The 24,120-nt window shown below is 42.4% G+C and overlaps 25 non-coding genes across 25 annotated transcripts; all 25 read right to left on the bottom strand.

The window, feature by feature from the left end:
- Nucleotides 1-20: 20 nt before the first annotated feature.
- Nucleotides 21-92, bottom strand: TRNAG-UCC (transfer RNA glycine (anticodon UCC)). The gene has a single exon. It is a non-coding gene; the product is annotated as a tRNA-Gly (tRNA).
- A 4,531-nt stretch (nucleotides 93-4,623) lies between these two features.
- TRNAE-UUC (transfer RNA glutamic acid (anticodon UUC)) lies at nucleotides 4,624-4,695 on the bottom strand. Its single transcript has one exon. It is a non-coding gene; the product is annotated as a tRNA-Glu (tRNA).
- Nucleotides 4,696-4,998: 303 nt separating this feature from the next.
- Nucleotides 4,999-5,084, bottom strand: TRNAY-GUA (transfer RNA tyrosine (anticodon GUA)). Its single transcript is given in 2 exon segments — nucleotides 4,999-5,034; nucleotides 5,048-5,084. It is a non-coding gene; the product is annotated as a tRNA-Tyr (tRNA).
- A 164-nt stretch (nucleotides 5,085-5,248) lies between these two features.
- On the bottom strand, nucleotides 5,249-5,320 carry TRNAG-UCC (transfer RNA glycine (anticodon UCC)). Its single transcript has one exon. It is a non-coding gene; the product is annotated as a tRNA-Gly (tRNA).
- Nucleotides 5,321-7,156: 1,836 nt separating this feature from the next.
- On the bottom strand, nucleotides 7,157-7,228 carry TRNAE-UUC (transfer RNA glutamic acid (anticodon UUC)). The gene has a single exon. It is a non-coding gene; the product is annotated as a tRNA-Glu (tRNA).
- Nucleotides 7,229-7,531: 303 nt separating this feature from the next.
- On the bottom strand, nucleotides 7,532-7,617 carry TRNAY-GUA (transfer RNA tyrosine (anticodon GUA)). Its single transcript is given in 2 exon segments — nucleotides 7,532-7,567; nucleotides 7,581-7,617. It is a non-coding gene; the product is annotated as a tRNA-Tyr (tRNA).
- A 164-nt stretch (nucleotides 7,618-7,781) lies between these two features.
- TRNAG-UCC (transfer RNA glycine (anticodon UCC)) lies at nucleotides 7,782-7,853 on the bottom strand. The gene has a single exon. It is a non-coding gene; the product is annotated as a tRNA-Gly (tRNA).
- A 1,834-nt stretch (nucleotides 7,854-9,687) lies between these two features.
- TRNAE-UUC (transfer RNA glutamic acid (anticodon UUC)) lies at nucleotides 9,688-9,759 on the bottom strand. The gene has a single exon. It is a non-coding gene; the product is annotated as a tRNA-Glu (tRNA).
- Nucleotides 9,760-10,062: 303 nt separating this feature from the next.
- TRNAY-GUA (transfer RNA tyrosine (anticodon GUA)) lies at nucleotides 10,063-10,148 on the bottom strand. The gene is given in 2 exon segments: nucleotides 10,063-10,098; nucleotides 10,112-10,148. It is a non-coding gene; the product is annotated as a tRNA-Tyr (tRNA).
- A 164-nt stretch (nucleotides 10,149-10,312) lies between these two features.
- TRNAG-UCC (transfer RNA glycine (anticodon UCC)) lies at nucleotides 10,313-10,384 on the bottom strand. The gene has a single exon. It is a non-coding gene; the product is annotated as a tRNA-Gly (tRNA).
- Nucleotides 10,385-12,220: 1,836 nt separating this feature from the next.
- Nucleotides 12,221-12,292, bottom strand: TRNAE-UUC (transfer RNA glutamic acid (anticodon UUC)). Its single transcript has one exon. It is a non-coding gene; the product is annotated as a tRNA-Glu (tRNA).
- A 303-nt stretch (nucleotides 12,293-12,595) lies between these two features.
- Nucleotides 12,596-12,681, bottom strand: TRNAY-GUA (transfer RNA tyrosine (anticodon GUA)). Its single transcript is given in 2 exon segments — nucleotides 12,596-12,631; nucleotides 12,645-12,681. It is a non-coding gene; the product is annotated as a tRNA-Tyr (tRNA).
- Nucleotides 12,682-12,845: 164 nt separating this feature from the next.
- On the bottom strand, nucleotides 12,846-12,917 carry TRNAG-UCC (transfer RNA glycine (anticodon UCC)). The gene has a single exon. It is a non-coding gene; the product is annotated as a tRNA-Gly (tRNA).
- A 1,836-nt stretch (nucleotides 12,918-14,753) lies between these two features.
- TRNAE-UUC (transfer RNA glutamic acid (anticodon UUC)) lies at nucleotides 14,754-14,825 on the bottom strand. Its single transcript has one exon. It is a non-coding gene; the product is annotated as a tRNA-Glu (tRNA).
- Nucleotides 14,826-15,128: 303 nt separating this feature from the next.
- TRNAY-GUA (transfer RNA tyrosine (anticodon GUA)) lies at nucleotides 15,129-15,214 on the bottom strand. The gene is given in 2 exon segments: nucleotides 15,129-15,164; nucleotides 15,178-15,214. It is a non-coding gene; the product is annotated as a tRNA-Tyr (tRNA).
- A 164-nt stretch (nucleotides 15,215-15,378) lies between these two features.
- On the bottom strand, nucleotides 15,379-15,450 carry TRNAG-UCC (transfer RNA glycine (anticodon UCC)). Its single transcript has one exon. It is a non-coding gene; the product is annotated as a tRNA-Gly (tRNA).
- A 1,835-nt stretch (nucleotides 15,451-17,285) lies between these two features.
- On the bottom strand, nucleotides 17,286-17,357 carry TRNAE-UUC (transfer RNA glutamic acid (anticodon UUC)). Its single transcript has one exon. It is a non-coding gene; the product is annotated as a tRNA-Glu (tRNA).
- Nucleotides 17,358-17,660: 303 nt separating this feature from the next.
- On the bottom strand, nucleotides 17,661-17,746 carry TRNAY-GUA (transfer RNA tyrosine (anticodon GUA)). The gene is given in 2 exon segments: nucleotides 17,661-17,696; nucleotides 17,710-17,746. It is a non-coding gene; the product is annotated as a tRNA-Tyr (tRNA).
- Nucleotides 17,747-17,910: 164 nt separating this feature from the next.
- On the bottom strand, nucleotides 17,911-17,982 carry TRNAG-UCC (transfer RNA glycine (anticodon UCC)). The gene has a single exon. It is a non-coding gene; the product is annotated as a tRNA-Gly (tRNA).
- A 1,836-nt stretch (nucleotides 17,983-19,818) lies between these two features.
- On the bottom strand, nucleotides 19,819-19,890 carry TRNAE-UUC (transfer RNA glutamic acid (anticodon UUC)). The gene has a single exon. It is a non-coding gene; the product is annotated as a tRNA-Glu (tRNA).
- A 303-nt stretch (nucleotides 19,891-20,193) lies between these two features.
- TRNAY-GUA (transfer RNA tyrosine (anticodon GUA)) lies at nucleotides 20,194-20,279 on the bottom strand. Its single transcript is given in 2 exon segments — nucleotides 20,194-20,229; nucleotides 20,243-20,279. It is a non-coding gene; the product is annotated as a tRNA-Tyr (tRNA).
- Nucleotides 20,280-20,443: 164 nt separating this feature from the next.
- Nucleotides 20,444-20,515, bottom strand: TRNAG-UCC (transfer RNA glycine (anticodon UCC)). The gene has a single exon. It is a non-coding gene; the product is annotated as a tRNA-Gly (tRNA).
- A 1,836-nt stretch (nucleotides 20,516-22,351) lies between these two features.
- Nucleotides 22,352-22,423, bottom strand: TRNAE-UUC (transfer RNA glutamic acid (anticodon UUC)). The gene has a single exon. It is a non-coding gene; the product is annotated as a tRNA-Glu (tRNA).
- A 303-nt stretch (nucleotides 22,424-22,726) lies between these two features.
- TRNAY-GUA (transfer RNA tyrosine (anticodon GUA)) lies at nucleotides 22,727-22,812 on the bottom strand. The gene is given in 2 exon segments: nucleotides 22,727-22,762; nucleotides 22,776-22,812. It is a non-coding gene; the product is annotated as a tRNA-Tyr (tRNA).
- Nucleotides 22,813-22,976: 164 nt separating this feature from the next.
- On the bottom strand, nucleotides 22,977-23,048 carry TRNAG-UCC (transfer RNA glycine (anticodon UCC)). Its single transcript has one exon. It is a non-coding gene; the product is annotated as a tRNA-Gly (tRNA).
- Nucleotides 23,049-24,120: the final 1,072 nt, after the last annotated feature.

Below are 24,120 nucleotides of genomic sequence, written 5' to 3'. Positions count from 1 at the left end.
GTAAAAAAAAATATAAACGCTGCGTTGGCCGGGAATCGAACCCGGGTCAACTGCTTGGAAGGCAGCTATGCTCACCACTATACCACCAACGCTGGACAGAGAGATAGGCTTTAAACCAGAGATGGGAAGGTCTGCGGAAAAAAAAAACGAAAAAAAACCCCCAAAAAAACATGAGAAAAAAAACCATTTTCCTCCCGTTTTTTTCCAAAGCCATTTTTTGTTTGTGGGAAATGATGTCATATCCCGGCGCTCAGACTCAGCAGCACTCAGAGAATGCTCACTCTCTATGGAGGTTGCGTAACGTTTTCTTTAATTTCATAAAAATGAACCCTGCTGATGATGTCCTGGGAAAGGCTGGGTTTTGAGACCCTTGAGTTTTAAGATAATGTGAGTTAGATCCAGTCTGATATACAACGAAGGTAAAAGAAGTGTGGAACCAGTTTTCACAGAGCCCGATAGATCTGCTACATGGGTGGTTTTAGGAGTTCTGCATATGTAGATGTTATTGTGTCATTTTGCAGCCTTTAGCAGAATTTATTTTTATGTGGAATATGGAATGTTTCATCAGAACATTTAGAAATCTGGCCGAATTTCAGGAAATGTTAAAAATTGTCATCTTCTGCCTTGGTCCGATCCTGTGCTCTGGCCTGGCTTCTTTCTACACTTAAGCTTCTTTAGCGTAGCGGTTAGAGCGTTTGCCTCACGTGAGAAAGGTCCCCGGTTCGGAACTGGGTAGAAACGCTTCTTTTCATTATTCCCATTTAACATACAGAACCGATGACTTCATCACCAAAGAGGGCAATCTGCTCCTCAGTTTTGTACCAGAAGGTGGTGCTGTTGCCCTAGGTCTTGGCCTAGTCAAGAAAATGGTGGTCAATCTACTGATGTCTTTCTTTCAGGTAAATGACTGGTGCTTCACATACTTTTTGCTTTGTTGCTTTAGTGTATTCCTTTGTTTTTCTTGTTTGCAATTTGGATGTTGAGATGACTTTTCCATGATATGTTTGAACCTGATGCAGAACTCACTCTAACTATAAAATGAAATACCTGGTCAGTATATTGTGGTGCTATCAAATCTATACATATAATGTAATGTTGTTATAATTACAGCTGTTTTGTGATTCGTACGGATAGTTACCTGTAAGTTGTCGGTGGCCAGACTGGGGATAACTAAGCAGCACTGGCAGTTTCAGGAATTCCACCCTGCCTCCAGCAATCATCAGATATAGAAGATATAATACTTGATCCCTTTATGCCCATCTCATGGTGATGGGGCTGCCCTGAGAACAAGAGCAGTATGATCAGGTTTTATCATAAGTTTGTCCTGTGTTATTCACTTTTCCCGCAGTGACAGTTTCTTTTACATAAATAGAATTTTCTGAAGGGATAAATTATACATATTACATATAAAACATATACACTTTATGAAAGGATGTGGACACCCCTCCTAATTATTGAGTTTAGGTATTTCAGCCACATCCATTGCTAACAGGTGTATAAAATCAAGCACATAGTCGACCATCTCCCTAGACAGACATTGGCATTATGTCTCCCTTTTCCTCTTCATCTATCTTTGTTCTCTTTATCTCCCAACCCTTTCTCTTTACCTCTCCCTGTTTGTCCACTTTTTCTTTACCGCTACCTTTTGTCACTTCCTCTCCCATTTTCTTTAATCTATCCTCCTTTTCTTTAATCTCTCCATCAGGGCCGGACTGGCCCACCGGGATACCGGGAAATTTCCCGGTGGGCCGGAAGGTCCGGGGGCTGGGCGGCCATGAAGACAGCCGCTGAGCTGCCCCCCAGGCTGCCCGAAATCTAATCAAAGCGGCCGCTGGGTGCTGATGCGGCCGGCCGGCATCTGCACCCAGCAGCCGCGTGCGATGGCCGTCTAGTGATGGGAGCAGTGTGAGGGTTGAAAGCTCCGCCCCCTCGCACTGACCTTTCACCCCTCACGCTGCTCCCATCACTATGCGGCCATCAGATTGCTGGGAATGTAATCTGAACGGCCGATGCGTGCTGATGCCGCCGGCTGCCTCTGCTTTAATACTTTTTTTTTTACTTTATATGGCGAGCCGATCCAGCTTACCATATAAATAATAAAAAAAAAAAGTGTTAAAGTAGCTCCGGCCGGCGGCATCAGCACGTACCGGCCGTTTAGATTACATTCCCAGCAGCCTGATGGCTGCATAGTGATGGGAGCAGCGTGAGGTGGAAGCTCCGCCCCCTCGCGCTCAGACTGCTGCAGCACCGGATGTCAGGTCAGTGGCATCCTGGCTGTCAGCATAGAGGAGAACAGTGTGCAGCTGCCAAGAAGTCAAGAAAGTAGAAGGTGAGTAAAATAATGTATTTTTTGTACTGTATGTTTTTTGTATTTGTTAAGAACAAAAAAAATCGGCATGTGTGTGTATGTAAGTGTGTCCCCCTATATGCCACTCTGCCTCAGAAATGCCTTATACCCCCCTATATGCCACTCTGTCCCATGATATGCCTTTTAACCCCCTATATGCCAGAGTTGCATATAGGGGTATAAGGCATTTCTGGATGCAGAGTGACATATAGGGGGTCAAAAGGCATATCTGGAGGCAGAGTGGCATAAAGGGGGTTAAAAGGTATATCATGGGGCAGATGAGCATATAGGAGGGTATAAAGCATATCGGGGAGGCAGAGTGGCATATAGGGGGCATAAGGCTTTTCTGGAGGCAGAGTGCCCCATGATATGCCTTTTAACCCCCTTCATGCCACTCTGCCTCCAGAAATGCCTTATACCCCCTATATGCCCCTCTGTCCCATGATATGCCTTTTAACCCCCTATATGGCAGAGTGGCATATAGGGGGTTAGAAGGCATATCATGGGACAGAGTGGCATATATTATTTTTTATTTAATATGGCAAGCTGGATCGGCTTGCCATATAAAGTAAACAAAAATGTCCCATATATGCCTTTTAACCTCCTATATGGCAGAGTGGCATATAGGGGGTTAGAAGGCATATCATGGGACAGAGTGGCATATAGGAGGGTTGAGGCATATCAGGGAGGCAGAGTGGCATATAGGGGGGGGTATAAGGCTTTTCTGGAGGCAGAGTGCCCCATGATATGCCTTTTCACCCCCTTTATGCCACTCTGCCTCCAGAAATGCCTTATACCCCCCTATATGCCAATCTGTCCCATGATATGCCTTTTAACCCCCTATATGCCAGAGTGGCATATAGGGGTATAAGGCATTTCTGGATGCAGAGTGACATATAGGGGGTCAACGGCATATCTGGAGGCAGAGTGGCATAAAGGGAGTTAAAAGGGATGTCATGGGGCAGAGGGGCCTATAGGAGGGTATAAAGCATATTGGGGAGGCAGAGTGGCATATAGGGGGCATAAGGCTTTTCTGTAGGCAGAGTGCCCCATGATATGCCTTTTCACCCCCTTTATGCCACTCTGCCTCCAGAAATGCCTTATACCCCCCTATATGCCACTCTGTTCCATGATATGCCTTTTAACCCCCTATATGGCAGAGTGGCATATAGGAGGTTAGAAGGCATATCATGGGACAGAGTGGCATATAGGGTATAAGGCATTTCTGGATGCAGAGTGACATATAGGGGGTCAAAAGGCATATCTGGAGGTGGAGTGGCAAAAAGGGGGTTAAAAGGCATATCACGGGGCAGAGGGGCATATAGGAGGGTTGAGGCATATCAGGGAGGCAGAGTGGCATATGGGGGGTATAAGGCATTTCTGGAGGCAGAGTGACATAGGGAGTAAAAGGCATTTCTGGAGGCAGAGTGGCATATAGGGGATTAAAAGGCATTTCATGGGACAGAGTGGCATATAGGAGGGTATAAAGCATATCAGGGAGGCAGAGTGGCATATAGGGGGCATAAGGCTTTTCTGGAGGCAGAGTGCCCCATGATATGCCTTTTAACCCCCTTCATGCCACTCTGCCTCCATGAATGCCTTATACCCACTATATGCCACTCTGTCCCATGAAATGCCTTTTAACCCCCTACATGTCTCAATCATAGCTTTTATTAAATATGGAAAAAAATAGTCTACATGAATTAATAAAGAAATAAAAGTTTCTTACCAGAATATCGTGAAGAATAATGTGATCACTGTTTAGTTCCACTGAATAAAATGGAACTCTTTCATCTAAAAATGTTCGCAGTAGTAAATGTTTTGATCCCATTCTGTGTAATGTATTTCATTTATTAGGGCCTTTTAACACTTTTGCTTTCTGGCATTTTAATACAAATAATGAGATAAAAAGAATGGCACATAGTGTGACTCGGGTGTGTATAAGGGGTGCGTGTGGGTATAAGAGCTTCACCGTGAGATAAACTATATGGGGCTGGTCTCCAAATTTTTCCAGGGCTGCTTTTCAGTCCCAGTCCGGCCCTGCTCTCCATTTTCATTATCTTTCCTCCTGTTGCATTTTATATAATCTCTCTTATCTATTTCTCCCCTTTCTGATGTTCCTTGACCAGCCCAAAGAGGTAAGGAATCTGGCCCAGTATTTTGAGGTGGATATTCAGGTAAGGTGAGCGCTTTAGATGTTGGGGAATATGATTAATGCTATTTGATTTGACCAACTAGCAAATGGATAGCAACATGGGGTTCCAATAAAAACTAGCTTCCCATACCGGGAGTCGAACCCGGGCCGCCTGGGTGAAAACCAGGAATCCTAACCGCTAGACCATATGGGATACATGTCTACACCCCTGCGCACACCACATGGGATTGTGTATGTGACGGAGCATCCACAGATCCTATAGGAGGTGAACCTTTTTATTTTAAAATACAGTTGTAATGCCTGTCAGTCCGCGGCTGCAGTTGATGAGTTCCTGTTCCAATGATCTTTGTGAGATGCGTCAGAGTTATAGTTTCTTTGGATCTTCCCAGATAAAGTGGTCCTTTTGCTGACCACGGAATTCGCACCTAAAGTCCACTCTTCACTCTGTAGGATCAACCTACCATTTTTTTTCCCGTCTCACAAAAATAAAGAGCATTCCTTCGAGCCGGAATCGAACCAGCGACCTAAGGATGTCTGATTGTTTTCTACAGTCCTCCGCTCTACCAGCTGAGCTATCGAAGGTCATGATTTGGTGCGCTGTCCATGCTGACTGTACCTGGAGCAGCCCCTCCCTCACCAACATGGTATGCATTGTGTTACAAGCTACAGCAAGTTGAAGGGTTAACATTGCAAACGGCTTGAAACTTACTGAATAGACTCGGATGTGTAAAAAAAAAAATAAACGCTGCGTTGGCCGGGAATCGAACCCGGGTCAACTGCTTGGAAGGCAGCTATGCTCACCACTATACCACCAACGCTGGACAGAGAGATAGGCTTTAAACCAGGGATGGGAAGGTCTGCGGAAAAAAAAAAACGAAAAAAAAACCCCAAAAAAACATGAGAAAAAAAACCATTTTCCTCCCGTTTTTTTCCAAAGCCATTTTTTGTTTGTGGGAAATGATGTCATATCCCGGCGCTCAGACTCAGCAGCACTCAGAGGATGCTCACTCTCTATGGAGGTTGCGTAACGTTTTCTTTAATTTCATAAAAATGAACCCTGCTGATGATGTCCTGGGAAAGGCTGGGTTTTGAGACCCTTGAGTTTTAAGATAATGTGAGTTAGATCCAGTCTGATATACAACGAAGGTAAAAGAAGTGTGGAACCAGTTTTCACAGAGCCCGATAGATCTGCTACATGGGTGGTTTTAGGAGTTCTGCATATGTAGATGTTATTGTGTCATTTTGCAGCCTTTAGCAGAATTTATTTTTATGTGGAATATGGAATGTTTCATCAGAACATTTAGAAATCTGGCCGAATTTCAGGAAATGTTAAAAATTGTCATCTTCTGCCTTGGTCCGATCCTGTGCTCTGGCCTGGCTTCTTTCTACACTTAAGCTTCTTTAGCGTAGCGGTTAGAGCGTTTGCCTCACGTGAGAAAGGTCCCCGGTTCGGAACTGGGTAGAAACGCTTCTTTTCATTATTCCCATTTAACATACAGAACCGATGACTTCATCACCAAAGAGGGCAATCTGCTCCTCAGTTTTGTACCAGAAGGTGGTGCTGTTGCCCTAGGTCTTGGCCTAGTCAAGAAAATGGTGGTCAATCTACTGATGTCTTTCTTTCAGGTAAATGACTGGTGCTTCACATACTTTTTGCTTTGTTGCTTTAGTGTATTCCTTTGTTTTTCTTGTTTGCAATTTGGATGTTGAGATGATTTTTCCATGATATGTTTGAACCTGATGCAGAACTCACTCTAACTATAAAATGAAATACCTGGTCAGTATATTGTGGTGCTATCAAATCTATACATATAATGTAATGTTGTTATAATTACAGCTGTTTTGTGATTCGTACGGATAGTTACCTGTAAGTTGTCGGTGGCCAGACTGGGGATAACTAAGCAGCACTGGCAGTTTCAGGAATTCCACCCTGCCTCCAGCAATCATCAGATATAGAAGATATAATACTTGATCCCTTTATGCCCATCTCATGGTGATGGGGCTGCCCTGAGAACAAGAGCAGTATGATCAGGTTTTATCATAAGTTTGTCCTGTGTTATTCACTTTTCCCGCAGTGACAGTTTCTTTTACATAAATAGAATTTTCTGAAGGGATAAATTATACATATTACATATAAAACATATACACTTTATGAAAGGATGTGGACACCCCTCCTAATTATTGAGTTTAGGTATTTCAGCCACATCCATTGCTAACAGGTGTATAAAATCAAGCACATAGTCGACCATCTCCCTAGACAGACATTGGCATTATGTCTCCCTTTTCCTCTTCATCTATCTTTGTTCTCTTTATCTCCCAACCCTTTCTCTTTACCTCTCCCTGTTTGTCCACTTTTTCTTTACCGCTACCTTTTGTCACTTCCTCTCCCATTTTCTTTAATCTATCCTCCTTTTCTCTAATCTCTCCATTTTCATTATCTTTCCTCCTGTTGCATTTTATATAATCTCTCTTATCTATTTCTCCCCTTTCTGATGTTCCTTGACCAGCCCAAAGAGGTAAGGAATCTGGCCCAGTATTTTGAGGTGGATATTCAGGTAAGGTGAGCGCTTTAGATGTTGGGGAATATGATTAATGCTATTTGATTTGACCAACTAGCAAATGGATAGCAACATGGGGTTCCAATAAAAACTAGCTTCCCATACCGGGAGTCGAACCCGGGCCGCCTGGGTGAAAACCAGGAATCCTAACCGCTAGACCATATGGGATACATGTCTACACCCCTGCGCACACCACATGGGATTGTGTATGTGACGGAGCATCCACAGATCCTATAGGAGGTGAACCTTTTTATTTTAAAATACAGTTGTAATGCCTGTCAGTCCGCGGCTGCAGTTGATGAGTTCCTGTTCCAATGATCTTTGTGAGATGCGTCAGAGTTATAGTTTCTTTGGATCTTCCCAGATAAAGTGGTCCTTTTGCTGACCACGGAATTCGCACCTAAAGTCCACTCTTCACTCTGTAGGATCAACCTACCATTTTTTTTCCCGTCTCACAAAAATAAAGAGCATTCCTTCGAGCCGGAATCGAACCAGCGACCTAAGGATGTCTGATTGTTTTCTACAGTCCTCCGCTCTACCAGCTGAGCTATCAAAGGTCATGATTTGGTGCGCTGTCCATGCTGACTGTACCTGGAGCAGCCCCTCCCTCACCAACATGGTATGCATTGTGTTACAAGCTACAGCAAGTTGAAGGGTTAACATTGCAAACGGCTTGAAACTTACTGAATAGACTCGGATGTGTAAAAAAAAAAATAAACGCTGCGTTGGCCGGGAATCGAACCCGGGTCAACTGCTTGGAAGGCAGCTATGCTCACCACTATACCACCAACGCTGGACAGAGAGATAGGCTTTAAACCAGAGATGGGAAGGTCTGCGGAAAAAAAAAACCGAAAAAAACCCCAAAAAAACATGAGAAAAAAAACCATTTTCCTCCCGTTTTTTTCCAAAGCCATTTTTTGTTTGTGGGAAATGATGTCATATCCCGGCGCTCAGACTCAGCAGCACTCAGAGGATGCTCACTCTCTATGGAGGTTGCGTAACGTTTTCTTTAATTTCATAAAAATGAACCCTGCTGATGATGTCCTGGGAAAGGCTGGGTTTTGAGACCCTTGAGTTTTAAGATAATGTGAGTTAGATCCAGTCTGATATACAACGAAGGTAAAAGAAGTGTGGAACCAGTTTTCACAGAGCCCGATAGATCTGCTACATGGGTGGTTTTAGGAGTTCTGCATATGTAGATGTTATTGTGTCATTTTGCAGCCTTTAGCAGAATTTATTTTTATGTGGAATATGGAATGTTTCATCAGAACATTTAGAAATCTGGCCGAATTTCAGGAAATGTTAAAAATTGTCATCTTCTGCCTTGGTCCGATCCTGTGCTCTGGCCTGGCTTCTTTCTACACTTAAGCTTCTTTAGCGTAGCGGTTAGAGCGTTTGCCTCACGTGAGAAAGGTCCCCGGTTCGGAACTGGGTAGAAACGCTTCTTTTCATTATTCCCATTTAACATACAGAACCGATGACTTCATCACCAAAGAGGGCAATCTGCTCCTCAGTTTTGTACCAGAAGGTGGTGCTGTTGCCCTAGGTCTTGGCCTAGTCAAGAAAATGGTGGTCAATCTACTGATGTCTTTCTTTCAGGTAAATGACTGGTGCTTCACATACTTTTTGCTTTGTTGCTTTAGTGTATTCCTTTGTTTTTCTTGTTTGCAATTTGGATGTTGAGATGATTTTTCCATGATATGTTTGAACCTGATGCAGAACTCACTCTAACTATAAAATGAAATACCTGGTCAGTATATTGTGGTGCTATCAAATCTATACATATAATGTAATGTTGTTATAATTACAGCTGTTTTGTGATTCGTACGGATAGTTACCTGTAAGTTGTCGGTGGCCAGACTGGGGATAACTAAGCAGCACTGGCAGTTTCAGGAATTCCACCCTGCCTCCAGCAATCATCAGATATAGAAGATATAATACTTGATCCCTTTATCCCCATCTCATGGTGATGGGGCTGCCCTGAGAACAAGAGCAGTATGATCAGGTTTTATCATAAGTTTGTCCTGTGTTATTCACTTTTCCCGCAGTGACAGTTTCTTTTACATAAATAGAATTTTCTGAAGGGATAAATTATACATATTACATATAAAACATATACACTTTATGAAAGGATGTGGACACCCCTCCTAATTATTGAGTTTAGGTATTTCAGCCACATCCATTGCTAACAGGTGTATAAAATCAAGCACATAGTCGACCATCTCCCTAGACAGACATTGGCATTATGTCTCCCTTTTCCTCTTCATCTATCTTTGTTCTCTTTATCTCCCAACCCTTTCTCTTTACCTCTCCCTGTTTGTCCACTTTTTCTTTACCGCTACCTTTTGTCACTTCCTCTCCCATTTTCTTTAATCTATCCTCCTTTTCTTTAATCTCTCCATTTTCATTATCTTTCCTCCTGTTGCATTTTATATAATCTCTCTTATCTATTTCTCCCCTTTCTGATGTTCCTTGACCAGCCCAAAGAGGTAAGGAATCTGGCCCAGTATTTTGAGGTGGATATTCAGGTAAGGTGAGTGCTTTAGATGTTGGGGAATATGATTAATGCTATTTGATTTGACCAACTAGCAAATGAATAGCAACATGGGGTTCCAATAAAAACTAGCTTCCCATACCGGGAGTCGAACCCGGGCCGCCTGGGTGAAAACCAGGAATCCTAACCGCTAGACCATATGGGATACATGTCTACACCACTGCGCACACCACATGGGATTGTGTATGTGACGAAGCATCCACAGATCCTATAGGAGGTGAACCTTTTTATTTTAAAATACAGTTGTAATGCCTGTCAGTCCGCGGCTGCAGTTGATGAGTTCCTGTTCCAATGATCTTTGTGAGATGCGTCAGAGTTATAGTTTCTTTGGATCTTCCCAGATAAAGTGGTCCTTTTGCTGACCACGGAATTCGCACCTAAAGTCCACTCTTCACTCTGTAGGATCAACCTACCATTTTTTTTCCCGTCTCACAAAAATAAAGAGCATTCCTTCGAGCCGGAATCGAACCAGCGACCTAATGATGTCTGATTGTTTTCTACAGTCCTCCGCTCTACCAGCTGAGCTATCGAAGGTCATGATTTGGTGCGCTGTCCATGCTGACTGTACCTGGAGCAGCCCCTCCCTCACCAACATGGTATGCATTGTGTTACAAGCTACAGCAAGTTGAAGGGTTAACATTGCAAACGGCTTGAAACTTACTGAATAGACTCGGATGTGTAAAAAAAAAAGTAAACGCTGCGTTGGCCGGGAATCGAACCCGGGTCAACTGCTTGGAAGGCAGCTATGCTCACCACTATACCACCAACGCTGGACGGAGAGATGGGCTTTAAACCAGAGATGGGAAGGTCTGCGGAAAAAAAAAAACGAAAAAAAACCCCCAAAAAAACATGAGAAAAAAAACCATTTTCCTCCCGTTTTTTTCCAAAGCCATTTTTTGTTTGTGGGAAATGATGTCATATCCCGGCGCTCAGACTCAGCAGCACTCAGAGGATGCTCACTCTCTATGGAGGTTGCGTAACGTTTTCTTTAATTTCATAAAAATGAACCCTGCTGATGATGTCCTGGGAAAGGCTGGGTTTTGAGACCCTTGAGTTTTAAGATAATGTGAGTTAGATCCAGTCTGATATACAACGAAGGTAAAAGAAGTGTGGAACCAGTTTTCACAGAGCCCGATAGATCTGCTACATGGGTGGTTTTAGGAGTTCTGCATATGTAGATGTTATTGTGTCATTTTGCAGCCTTTAGCAGAATTTATTTTTATGTGGAATATGGAATGTTTCATCAGAACATTTAGAAATCTGGCCGAATTTCAGGAAATGTTAAAAATTGTCATCTTCTGCCTTGGTCAGATCCTGTGCTCTGGCCTGGCTTCTTTCTACACTTAAGCTTCTTTAGCGTAGCGGTTAGAGCGTTTGCCTCACGTGAGAAAGGTCCCCGGTTCGAAACCGGGTAGAAACGCTTCTTTTCATTATTCCCATTTAACATACAGAACCGATGACTTCATCACCAAAGAGGGCAATCTGCTCCTCAGTTTTGTACCAGAAGGTGGTGCTGTTGCCCTAGGTCTTGGCCTAGTCAAGAAAATGGTGGTCAATCTACTGATGTCTTTCTTTCAGGTAAATGACTGGTGCTTCACATACTTTTTGCTTTGTTGCTTTGGTGTATTCCTTTGTTTTTCTTGTTTGCAATTTGGATGTTGAGATGATTTTTCCATGATATGTTTGAACCTGATGCAGAACTCACTCTAACTATAAAATGAAATACCTGGTCAGTATATTGTGGTGCTATCAAATCTATACATATAATGTAATGTTGTTATAATTACAGCTGTTTTGTGATTCGTACGGATAGTTACCTGTAAGTTGTCGGTGGCCAGACTGGGGATAACTAAGCAGCACTGGCAGTTTCAGGAATTCCACCCTGCCTCCAGCAATCATCAGATATAGAAGATATAATACTTGATCCCTTTATGCCCATCTCATGGTGATGGGGCTGCCCTGAGAACAAGAGCAGTATGATCAGGTTTTATCATAAGTTTGTCCTGTGTTATTCACTTTTCCCGCAGTGACAGTTTCTTTTACATAAATAGAATTTTCTGAAGGGATAAATTATACATATTACATATAAAACATATACACTTTATGAAAGGATGTGGACACCCCTCCTAATTATTGAGTTTAGGTATTTCAGCCACATCCATTGCTAACAGGTGTATAAAATCAAGCACATAGTCGACCATCTCCCTAGACAGACATTGGCATTATGTCTCCCTTTTCCTCTTCATCTATCTTTGTTCTCTTTATCTCCCAACCCTTTCTCTTTACCTCTCCCTGTTTGTCCACTTTTTCTTTACCGCTACCTTTTGTCACTTCCTCTCCCATTTTCTTTAATCTATCCTCCTTTTCTTTAATCTCTCCATTTTCATTATCTTTCCTCCTGTTGCATTTTATATAATCTCTCTTATCTATTTCTCCCCTTTCTGATGTTCCTTGACCAGCCCAAAGAGGTAAGGAATCTGGCCCAGTATTTTGAGGTGGATATTCAGGTAAGGTGAGCGCTTTAGATGTTGGGGAATATGATTAATGCTATTTGATTTGACCAACTAGCAAATGGATAGCAACATGGGGTTCCAATAAAAACTAGCTTCCCATACCGGGAGTCGAACCCGGGCCGCCTGGGTGAAAACCAGGAATCCTAACCGCTAGACCATATGGGATACATGTCTACACCCCTGCGCACACCACATGGGATTGTGTATGTGACGGAGCATCCACAGATCCTATAGGAGGTGAACCTTTTTATTTTAAAATACAGTTGTAATGCCTGTCAGTCCGCGGCTGCAGTTGATGAGTTCCTGTTCCAATGATCTTTGTGAGATGCGTCAGAGTTATAGTTTCTTTGGATCTTCCCAGATAAAGTGGTCCTTTTGCTGACCACGGAATTCGCACCTAAAGTCCACTCTTCACTCTGTAGGATCAACCTACCATTTTTTTTCCCGTCTCACAAAAATAAAGAGCATTCCTTCGAGCCGGAATCGAACCAGCGACCTAAGGATGTCTGATTGTTTTCTACAGTCCTCCGCTCTACCAGCTGAGCTATCGAAGGTCATGATTTGGTGCGCTGTCCATGCTGACTGTACCTGGAGCAGCCCCTCCCTCACCAACATGGTATGCATTGTGTTACAAGCTACAGCAAGTTGAAGGGTTAACATTGCAAACGGCTTGAAACTTACTGAATAGACTCGGATGTGTAAAAAAAAAAATAAACGCTGCGTTGGCCGGGAATCGAACCCGGGTCAACTGCTTGGAAGGCAGCTATGCTCACCACTATACCACCAACGCTGGACAGAGAGATAGGCTTTAAACCAGAGATGGGAAGGTCTGCGGAAAAAAAAAAACTAAAAAAAATCCCCAAAAAAACATGAGAAAAAAAACCATTTTCCTCCCGTTTTTTTCCAAAGCCATTTTTTGTTTGTGGGAAATGATGTCATATCCCGGCGCTCAGACTCAGCAGCACTCAGAGGATGCTCACTCTCTATGGAGGTTGCGTAACGTTTTCTTTAATTTCATAAAAATGAACCCTGCTGATGATGTCCTGGGAAAGGCTGGGTTTTGAGACCCTTGAGTTTTAAGATAATGTGAGTTAGATCCAGTCTGATATACAACGAAGGTAAAAGAAGTGTGGAACCAGTTTTCACAGAGCCCGATAGATCTGCTACATGGGTGGTTTTAGGAGTTCTGCATATGTAGATGTTATTGTGTCATTTTGCAGCCTTTAGCAGAATTTATTTTTATGTGGAATATGGAATGTTTCATCAGAACATTTAGAAATCTGGCCGAATTTCAGGAAATGTTAAAAATTGTCATCTTCTGCCTTGGTCAGATCCTGTGCTCTGGCCTGGCTTTTTTCTACACTTAAGCTTCTTTAGCGTAGCGGTTAGAGCGTTTGCCTCACGTGAGAAAGGTCCCCGGTTCGAAACTGGGTAGAAACGCTTCTTTTCATTATTCCCATTTAACATACAGAACCGATGACTTCATCACCAAAGAGGGCAATCTGCTCCTCAGTTTTGTACCAGAAGGTGGTGCTGTTGCCCTAGGTCTTGGCCTAGTCAAGAAAATGGTGGTCAATCTACTGATGTCTTTCTTTCAGGTAAATGACTGGTGCTTCACATACTTTTTGCTTTGTTGCTTTAGTGTATTCCTTTGTTTTTCTTGTTTGCAATTTGGATGTTGAGATGATTTTTCCATGATATGTTTGAACCTGATGCAGAACTCACTCTAACTATAAAATGAAATACCTGGTCAGTATATTGTGGTGCTATCAAATCTATACATATAATGTAATGTTGTTATAATTACAGCTGTTTTGTGATTCGTACGGATAGTTACCTGTAAGTTGTCGGTGGCCAGACTGGGGATAACTAAGCAGCACTGGCAGTTTCGGGAATTCCACCCTGCCTCCAGCAATCATCAGATATAGAAGATATAATACTTGATCCCTTTATGCCCATCTCATGGTGATGGGGCTGCCCTGAGAACAAGAGCAGTATGATCAGGTTTTATCATAAGTTTGTCCTGTGTTATTCACTTTTCCCGCAGTGACAGTTTCTTTTACATAAATAGAATTTTCTGAAGGGATAAATTATACATATTACATATAAAACATATACACTTTATGAAAGGATGTGGACACCCCTCCTAATTATTGAGTTTAGGTATTTCAGCCACATCCATTGCTAACAGGTGTATAAAATCAAGCACATAGTCGACCATCTCCCTAGACAGACATTGGCATTATGTCTCCCTTTTCCTCTTCATCTATCTTTGTTCTCTTTATCTCCCAACCCTTTCTCTTTACCTCTCCCTGTTTGTCCACTTTTTCTTTACCGCTACCTTTTGTCACTTCCTCTCCCATTTTCTTTAATCTATCCTCCTTTTCTTTAATCTCTCCATTTTCATTATCTTTCCTCCTGTTGCATTTTATATAATCTCTCTTATCTATTTCTCCCCTTTCTGATGTTCCTTGACCAGCCCAAAGTTGTAAGGAATCTGGCCCAGTATTTTGAGGTGGATATTCAGGTAAGGTGAGCGCTTTAGATGTTGGGGAATATGATTAATGCTATTTGATTTGACCAACTAGCAAATGGATAGCAACATGGGGTTCCAATAAAAACTAGCTTCCCATACCGGGAGTCGAACCCGGGCCGCCTGGGTGAAAACCAGGAATCCTAACCGCTAGACCATATGGGATACATGTCTACACCCCTGCGCACACCACATGGGATTGTGTATGTGACGGAGCATCCACAGATCCTATAGGAGGTGAACCTTTTTATTTTAAAATACAGTTGTAATGCCTGTCAGTCCGCGGCTGCAGTTGATGAGTTCCTGTTCCAATGATCTTTGTGAGATGCGTCAGAGTTATAGTTTCTTTGGATCTTCCCAGATAAAGTGGTCCTTTTGCTGACCACGGAATTCGCACCTAAAGTCCACTCTTCACTCTGTAGGATCAACCTACCATTTTTTTTCCCGTCTCACAAAAATAAAGAGCATTCCTTCGAGCCGGAATCGAACCAGCGACCTAAGGATGTCTGATTGTTTTCTACAGTCCTCCGCTCTACCAGCTGAGCTATCGAAGGTCATGATTTGGTGCGCTGTCGATGCTGACTGTACCTGGAGCAGCCCCTCCCTCACCAACATGGTATGCATTGTGTTACAAGCTACAGCAAGTTGAAGGGTTAACATTGCAAACGGCTTGAAACTTACTGAATAGACTCGGATGTGTAAAAAAAAAAATAAACGCTGCGTTGGCCGGGAATCGAACCCGGGTCAACTGCTTGGAAGGCAGCTATGCTCACCACTATACCACCAACGCTGGACAGAGAGATAGGCTTTAAACCAGAGATGGGAAGGTCTGCGGAAAAAAAAAAACGAAAAAAACCCCCAAAAAAACATGAGAAAAAAAACCATTTTCCTCCCGTTTTTTTCCAAAGCCATTTTTTGTTTGTGGGAAATGATGTCATATCCCGGCGCTCAGACTCAGCAGCACTCAGAGGATGCTCACTCTCTATGGAGGTTGCGTAACGTTTTCTTTAATTTCATAAAAATGAACCCTGCTGATGATGTCCTGGGAAAGGCTGGGTTTTGAGACCCTTGAGTTTTAAGATAATGTGAGTTAGATCCAGTCTGATATACAACGAAGGTAAAAGAAGTGTGGAACCAGTTTTCACAGAGCCCGATAGATCTGCTACATGGGTGGTTTTAGGAGTTCTGCATATGTAGATGTTATTGTGTCATTTTGCAGCCTTTAGCAGAATTTATTTTTATGTGGAATATGGAATGTTTCATCAGAACATTTAGAAATCTGGCCGAATTTCAGGAAATGTTAAAAATTGTCATCTTCTGCCTTGGTCAGATCCTGTGCTCTGGCCTGGCTTCTTTCTACACTTAAGCTTCTTTAGCGTAGCGGTTAGAGCGTTTGCCTCACGTGAGAAAGGTCCCCGGTTCGAAACTGGGTAGAAACGCTTCTTTTCATTATTCCCATTTAACATACAGAACCGATGACTTCATCACCAAAGAGGGCAATCTGCTCCTCAGTTTTGTACCAGAAGGTGGTGCTGTTGCCCTAGGTCTTGGCCTAGTCAAGAAAATGGTGGTCAATCTACTGATGTCTTTCTTTCAGGTAAATGACTGGTGCTTCACATACTTTTTGCTTTGTTGCTTTAGTGTATTCCTTTGTTTTTCTTGTTTGCAATTTGGATGTTGAGATGATTTTTCCATGATATGTTTGAACCTGATGCAGAACTCACTCTAACTATAAAATGAAATACCTGGTCAGTATATTGTGGTGCTATCAAATCTATACATATAATGTAATGTTGTTATAATTACAGCTGTTTTGTGATTCGTACGGATAGTTACCTGTAAGTTGTCGGTGGCCAGACTGGGGATAACTAAGCAGCACTGGCAGTTTCAGGAATTCCACCCTGCCTCCAGCAATCATCAGATATAGAAGATATAATACTTGATCCCTTTATGCCCATCTCATGGTGATGGGGCTGCCCTGAGAACAAGAGCAGTATGATCAGGTTTTATCATAAGTTTGTCCTGTGTTATTCACTTTTCCCGCAGTGACAGTTTCTTTTACATAAATAGAATTTTCTGAAGGGATAAATTATACATATTACATATAAAACATATACACTTTATGAAAGGATGTGGACACCCCTCCTAATTATTGAGTTTAGGTATTTCAGCCACATCCATTGCTAACAGGTGTATAAAATCAAGCACATAGTCGACCATCTCCCTAGACAGACATTGGCATTATGTCTCCCTTTTCCTCTTCATCTATCTTTGTTCTCTTTATCTCCCAACCCATTCTCTTTACCTCTCCCTGTTTGTCCACTTTTTCTTTACCGCTACCTTTTGTCACTTCCTCTCCCATTTTCTTTAATCTATCCTCCTTTTCTTTAATCTCTCCATTTTCATTATCTTTCCTCCTGTTGCATTTTATATAATCTCTCTTATCTATTTCTCCCCTTTCTGATGTTCCTTGACCAGCCCAAAGAGGTAAGGAATCTGGCCCAGTATTTTGAGGTGGATATTCAGGTAAGGTGAGCGCTTTAGATGTTGGGGAATATGATTAATGCTATTTGATTTGACCAACTAGCAAATGGATAGCAACATGGGGTTCCAATAAAAACTAGCTTCCCATACCGGGAGTCGAACCCGGGCCGCCTGGGTGAAAACCAGGAATCCTAACCGCTAGACCATATGGGATACATGTCTACACCCCTGCGCACACCACATGGGATTGTGTATGTGACGGAGCATCCACAGATCCTATAGGAGGTGAACCTTTTTATTTTAAAATACAGTTGTAATGCCTGTCAGTCCGCGGCTGCAGTTGATGAGTTCCTGTTCCAATGATCTTTGTGAGATGCGTCAGAGTTATAGTTTCTTTGGATCTTCCCAGATAAAGTGGTCCTTTTGCTGACCACGGAATTCGCACCTAAAGTCCACTCTTCACTCTGTAGGATCAACCTACCATTTTTTTTCCCGTCTCACAAAAATAAAGAGCATTCCTTCGAGCCGGAATCGAACCAGCGACCTAAGGATGTCTGATTGTTTTCTACAGTCCTCCACTCTACCAGCTGAGCTATCGAAGGTCATGATTTGGTGCGCTGTCCATGCTGACTGTACCTGGAGCAGCCCCTCCCTCACCAACATGGTATGCATTGTGTTACAAGCTACAGCAAGTTGAAGGGTTAACATTGCAAACGGCTTGAAACTTACTGAATAGACTCGGATGTGTAAAAAAAAAAATAAACGCTGCGTTGGCCGGGAATCGAACCCGGGTCAACTGCTTGGAAGGCAGCTATGCTCACCACTATACCACCAACGCTGGACAGAGAGGTAGGCTTTAAACCAGAGATGGGAAGGTCTGCGGAAAAAAAAAAACGAAAAAAACCCCCCAAAAAAACATGAGAAAAAAAACCATTTTCCTCCCGTTTTTTTCCAAAGCCATTTTTTGTTTGTGGGAAATGATGTCATATCCCGGCGCTCAGACTCAGCAGCACTCAGAGGATGCTCACTCTCTATGGAGGTTGCGTAACGTTTTCTTTAATTTCATAAAAATGAACCCTGCTGATGATGTCCTGGGAAAGGCTGGGTTTTGAGACCCTTGAGTTTTAAGATAATGTGAGTTAGATCCAGTCTGATATACAACGAAGGTAAAAGAAGTGTGGAACCAGTTTTCACAGAGCCCGATAGATCTGCTACATGGGTGGTTTTAGGAGTTCTGCATATGTAGATGTTATTGTGTCATTTTGCAGCCTTTAGCAGAATTTATTTTTATGTGGAATATGGAATGTTTCATCAGAACATTTAGAAATCTGGCCGAATTTCAGGAAATGTTAAAAATTGTCATCTTCTGCCTTGGTCAGATCCTGTGCTCTGGCCTGGCTTCTTTCTACACTTAAGCTTCTTTAGCGTAGCGGTTAGAGCGTTTGCCTCACGTGAGAAAGGTCCCCGGTTCGAAACTGGGTAGAAATGCTTCTTTTCATTATTCCCATTTAACATACAGAACCGATGACTTCATCACCAAAGAGGGCAATCTGCTCCTCAGTTTTGTACCAGAAGGTGGTGCTGTTGCCCTAGGTCTTGGCCTAGTCAAGAAAATGGTGGTCAATCTACTGATGTCTTTCTTTCAGGTAAATGACTGGTGCTTCACATACTTTTTGCTTTGTTGCTTTAGTGTATTCCTTTGTTTTTCTTGTTTGCAATTTGGATGTTGAGATGATTTTTCCATGATATGTTTGAACCTGATGCAGAACTCACTCTAACTATAAAATGAAATACCTGGTCAGTATATTGTGGTGCTATCAAATCTATACATATAATGTAATGTTGTTATAATTACAGCTGTTTTGTGATTCGTACGGATAGTTACCTGTAAGTTGTCGGTGGCCAGACTGGGGATAACTAAGCAGCACTGGCAGTTTCAGGAATTCCACCCTGCCTCCAGCAATCATCAGATATAGAAGATATAATACTTGATCCCTTTATGCCCATCTCATGGTGATGGGGCTGCCCTGAGAACAAGAGCAGTATGATCAGGTTTTATCATAAGTTTGTCCTGTGTTATTCACTTTTCCCGCAGTGACAGTTTCTTTTACATAAATAGAATTTTCTGAAGGGATAAATTATACATATTACATATAAAACATATACACTTTATGAAAGGATGTGGACACCCCTCCTAATTATTGAGTTTAGGTATTTCAGCCACATCCATTGCTAACAGGTGTATAAAATCAAGCACATAGTCGACCATCTCCCTAGACAGACATTGGCATTATGTCTCCCTTTTCCTCTTCATCTATCTTTGTTCTCTTTATCTCCCAACCCTTTCTCTTTACCTCTCCCTGTTTGTCCACTTTTTCTTTACCGCTACCTTTTGTCACTTCCTCTCCCATTTTCTTTAATCTATCCTCCTTTTCTTTAATCTCTCCATTTTCATTATCTTTCCTCCTGTTGCATTTTATATAATCTCTCTTATCTATTTCTCCCCTTTCTGATGTTCCTTGACCAGCCCAAAGAGGTAAGGAATCTGGCCCAGTATTTTGAGGTGGATATTCAGGTAAGGTGAGCGCTTTAGATGTTGGGGAATATGATTAATGCTATTTGATTTGACCAACTAGCAAATGGATAGCAACATGGGGTTCCAATAAAAACTAGCTTCCCATACCGGGAGTCGAACCCGGGCCGCCTGGGTGAAAACCAGGAATCCTAACCGCTAGACCATATGGGATACATGTCTACACCCCTGCGCACACCACATGGGATTGTGTATGTGACGGAGCATCCACAGATCCTATAGGAGGTGAACCTTTTTATTTTAAAATACAGTTGTAATGCCTGTCAGTCCGCGGCTGCAGTTGATGAGTTCCTGTTCCAATGATCTTTGTGAGATGCGTCAGAGTTATAGTTTCTTTGGATCTTCCCAGATAAAGTGGTCCTTTTGCTGACCACGGAATTCGCACCTAAAGTCCACTCTTCACTCTGTAGGATCAACCTACCATTTTTTTTCCCGTCTCACAAAAATAAAGAGCATTCCTTCGAGCCGGAATCGAACCAGCGACCTAAGGATGTCTGATTGTTTTCTACAGTCCTCCGCTCTACCAGCTGAGCTATCGAAGGTCATGATTTGGTGCGCTGTCCATGCTGACTGTACCTGGAGCAGCCCCTCCCTCACCAACATGGTATGCATTGTGTTACAAGCTACAGCAAGTTGAAGGGTTAACATTGCAAACGGCTTGAAACTTACTGAATAGACTCGGATGTGTAAAAAAAAAAATAAACGCTGCGTTGGCCGGGAATCGAACCCGGGTCAACTGCTTGGAAGGCAGCTATGCTCACCACTATACCACCAACGCTGGACAGAGAGATAGGCTTTAAACCAGAGATGGGAAGGTCTGCGGAAAAAAAAAAACGAAAAAAAACCCCCAAAAAAACATGAGAAAAAAAACCATTTTCCTCCCGTTTTTTTCCAAAGCCATTTTTTGTTTGTGGGAAATGATGTCATATCCCGGCGCTCAGACTCAGCAGCACTCAGAGGATGCTCACTCTCTATGGAGGTTGCGTAACGTTTTCTTTAATTTCATAAAAATGAACCCTGCTGATGATGTCCTGGGAAAGGCTGGGTTTTGAGACCCTTGAGTTTTAAGATAATGTGAGTTAGATCCAGTCTGATATACAACGAAGGTAAAAGAAGTGTGGAACCAGTTTTCACAGAGCCCGATAGATCTGCTACATGGGTGGTTTTAGGAGTTCTGCATATGTAGATGTTATTGTGTCATTTTGCAGCCTTTAGCAGAATTTATTTTTATGTGGAATATGGAATGTTTCATCAGAACATTTAGAAATCTGGCCGAATTTCAGGAAATGTTAAAAATTGTCATCTTCTGCCTTGGTCAGATCCTGTGCTCTGGCCTGGCTTCTTTCTACACTTAAGCTTCTTTAGCGTAGCGGTTAGAGCGTTTGCCTCACGTGAGAAAGGTCCCCGGTTCGAAACTGGATAGAAACGCTTCTTTTCATTATTCCCATTTAACATACAGAACCGATGACTTCATCACCAAAGAGGGCAATCTGCTCCTCAGTTTTGTACCAGAAGGTGGTGCTGTTGCCCTAGGTCTTGGCCTAGTCAAGAAAATGGTGGTCAATCTACTGATGTCTTTCTTTCAGGTAAATGACTGGTGCTTCACATACTTTTTGCTTTGTTGCTTTAGTGTATTCCTTTGTTTTTCTTGTTTGCAATTTGGATGTTGAGATGATTTTTCCATGATATGTTTGAACCTGATGCAGAACTCACTCTAACTATAAAATGAAATACCTGGTCAGTATATTGTGGTGCTATCAAATCTATACATATAATGTAATGTTGTTATAATTACAGCTGTTTTGTGATTCGTACGGATAGTTACCTGTAAGTTGTCGGTGGCCAGACTGGGGATAACTAAGCAGCACTGGCAGTTTCAGGAATTCCACCCTGCCTCCAGCAATCATCAGATATAGAAGATATAATACTTGATCCCTTTATGCCCATCTCATGGTGATGGGGCTGCCCTGAGAACAAGAGCAGTATGATCAGGTTTTATCATAAGTTTGTCCTGTGTTATTCACTTTTCCCGCAGTGACAGTTTCTTTTACATAAATAGAATTTTCTGAAGGGATAAATTATACATATTACATATAAAACATATACACTTTATGAAAGGATGTGGTCACCCCTCCTAATTATTGAGTTTAGGTATTTCAGCCACATCCATTGCTAACAGGTGTATAAAATCAAGCACATAGTCGACCATCTCCCTAGACAGACATTGGCATTATGTCTCCCTTTTCCTCTTCATCTATCTTTGTTCTCTTTATCTCCCAACCCTTTCTCTTTACCTCTCCCTGTTTGTCCACTTTTTCTTTACCGCTACCTTTTGTCACTTCCTCTCCCATTTTCTTTAATCTATCCTCCTTTTCTTTAATCTCTCCATTTTCATTATCTTTCCTCCTGTTGCATTTTATATAATCTCTCTTATCTATTTCTCCCCTTTCTGATGTTCCTTGACCAGCCCAAAGAGGTAAGGAATCTGGCCCAGTATTTTGAGGTGGATATTCAGGTAAGGTGAGCGCTTTAGATGTTGGGGAATATGATTAATGCTATTTGATTTGACCAACTAGCAAATGGATAGCAACATGGGGTTCCAATAAAAACTAGCTTCCCATACCGGGAGTCGAACCCGGGCCGCCTGGGTGAAAACCAGGAATCCTAACCGCTAGACCATATGGGATACATGTCTACACCCCTGCGCACACCACATGGGATTGTGTATGTGACGGAGCATCCACAGATCCTATAGGAGGTGAACCTTTTTATTTTAAAATACAGTTGTAATGCCTGTCAGTCCGCGGCTGCAGTTGATGAGTTCCTGTTCCAATGATCTTTGTGAGATGCGTCAGAGTTATAGTTTCTTTGGATCTTCCCAGATAAAGTGGTCCTTTTGCTGACCACGGAATTCGCACCTAAAGTCCACTCTTCACTCTGTAGGATCAACCTACCATTTTTTTTCCCGTCTCACAAAAATAAAGAGCATTCCTTCGAGCCGGAATCGAACCAGCGACCTAAGGATGTCTGATTGTTTTCTACAGTCCTCCGCTCTACCAGCTGAGCTATCGAAGGTCATGATTTGGTGCGCTGTCCATGCTGACTGTACCTGGAGCAGCCCCTCCCTCACCAACATGGTATGCATTGTGTTACAAGCTACAGCAAGTTGAAGGGTTAACATTGCAAACGGCTTGAAACTTACTGAATAGACTCGGATGTGTAAAAAAAAAAATAAACGCTGCGTTGGCCGGGAATCGAACCCGGGTCAACTGCTTGGAAGGCAGCTATGCTCACCACTATACCACCAACGCTGGACAGAGAGATAGGCTTTAAACCAGAGATGGGAAGGTCTGCGGAAAAAAAAAAAACGAAAAAAAACCCCCCAAAAAACATGAGAAAAAAAACCATTTTCCTCCCGTTTTTTTCCAAAGCCATTTTTTGTTTGTGGGAAATGATGTCATATCCCGTCGCTCAGACTCAGCAGCACTCAGAGGATGCTCACTCTCTATGGAGGTTGCGTAACGTTTTCTTTAATTTCATAAAAATGAACCCTGCTGATGATGTCCTGGGAATGGCTGGGTTTTGAGACCCTTGAGTTTTAAGATAATGTGAGTTAGATCCAGTCTGATATACAACGAAGGTAAAAGAAGTGTGGAACCAGTTTTCACAGAGCCCGATAGATCTGCTACATGGGTGGTTTTAGGAGTTCTGCATATGTAGATGTTATTGTGTCATTTTGCAGCCTTTAGCAGAATTTATTTTTATGTGGAATATGGAATGTTTCATCAGAACATTTAGAAATCTGGCCGAATTTCAGGAAATGTTAAAAATTGTCATCTTCTGCCTTGGTCAGATCCTGTGCTCTGGCCTGGCTTCTTTCTACACTTAAGCTTCTTTAGCGTAGCGGTTAGAGCGTTTGCCTCACGTGAGAAAGGTCCCCGGTTCGAAACTGGGTAGGAACACTTCTTTTCATTATTCCCATTTAACATACAGAACCGATGACTTCATCACCAAAGAGGGCAATCTGCTCCTCAGTTTTGTACCAGAAGGTGGTGCTGTTGCCCTAGGTCTTGGCCTAGTCAAGAAAATGGTGGTCAATCTACTGATGTCTTTCTTTCAGGTAAATGACTGGTGCTTCACATACTTTTTGCTTTGTTGCTTTAGTGTATTCCTTTGTTTTTCTTGTTTGCAATTTGGATGTTGAGATGATTTTTCCATGATATGTTTGAACCTGATGCAGAACTCACTCTAACTATAAAATGAAATACCTGGTCAGTATATTGTGGTGCTATCAAATCTATACATATAATGTAATGTTGTTATAATTACAGCTGTTTTGTGATTCGTACGGATAGTTACCTGTAAGTTGTCGGTGGCCAGACT

Source organism: Spea bombifrons, chromosome 3, assembly GCF_027358695.1.
Source record: "Spea bombifrons isolate aSpeBom1 chromosome 3, aSpeBom1.2.pri, whole genome shotgun sequence".
NCBI lineage: Eukaryota > Metazoa > Chordata > Amphibia > Anura > Pelobatidae > Spea > Spea bombifrons.
Note: the sequence above shows the minus strand (reverse complement) of the source record. Positions and strands in the feature narration are given on the sequence as shown.